The following is a 573-nucleotide window of genomic DNA, read 5'->3' as shown; positions in this document are numbered from 1 at the left end:
AGACAGCTTTCTGCACTTGGCTCAGGGTCCAGCCCCATCCCCAAGCTGCTTTTTTTTTTTTTTGAGACAGGGTTTCCCTATGTAGCCCAGGCTAACTCACAACGATCCTCCTGTCTCAGCCTCCGGAGTGGAAATGCTGGGATCACAGGTATGGACCACCAAACCCGCCTGAAGGTCAGTTTCTTAAATCCGCTAGTCTGCGGGTAGGAATCCCAGGCCGACTGAGAAGAGAGGGCAGGGAGTGAAAAGTCTGCCCGCGGCATTTCAGCGACCTGGCCCATCCCTCGCCCAGAGCCGGGAATGCTGACAGTACTATTATGAAATCATTTGCGTACTATGAAGTGCTTTGCATACGAGGGCACGATCTGCTGGCGGGGCGCATCCTAGCGGTCCCGCGCAGAATCCCGGGGTCTCCCCCTTCTCCGGGAACCTCACGAGGGCTTCCACTCGGACACGGGCGGAGCTGCGCGCCTGGTAGGCGGACGGAGCTGGGCCTGAGGTAGGACGAGTGCCCTCCGCGGTGGGCACAGCCCCATCCGGTCACAGCCCTGTCCCGCCGAGCACCCGGCGCCC

The 573-nt window shown here is 60.6% G+C and overlaps 1 protein-coding gene across 2 annotated transcripts in view; it reads left to right on the top strand.

Annotated features, from left to right (window-relative positions):
* The first annotated feature begins 347 nt into the window (after positions 1-347).
* Positions 348-573, top strand: part of Slc39a13 (solute carrier family 39 member 13) — a 6944-nt gene continuing 6718 nt past the window's right edge. For both annotated transcript variants that reach the window (XM_010612421.3, XM_010612417.2), the window contains exon 1: positions 348-499. The gene's annotated coding sequence lies outside the window, so the exon portion shown is untranslated. The remainder of the gene's footprint in view (positions 500-573) is intronic.

The sequence above is a fragment of the Fukomys damarensis genome, unplaced genomic scaffold, assembly GCF_012274545.1.
Source record: "Fukomys damarensis isolate Sample0158 unplaced genomic scaffold, DMR_v1.0_HiC HiC_scaffold_27, whole genome shotgun sequence".
Lineage (NCBI taxonomy): Eukaryota > Metazoa > Chordata > Mammalia > Rodentia > Bathyergidae > Fukomys > Fukomys damarensis.
The sequence above is the reverse complement of the archived record's forward strand: the minus strand, read 5'-3'. Positions and strand labels throughout refer to the sequence as shown.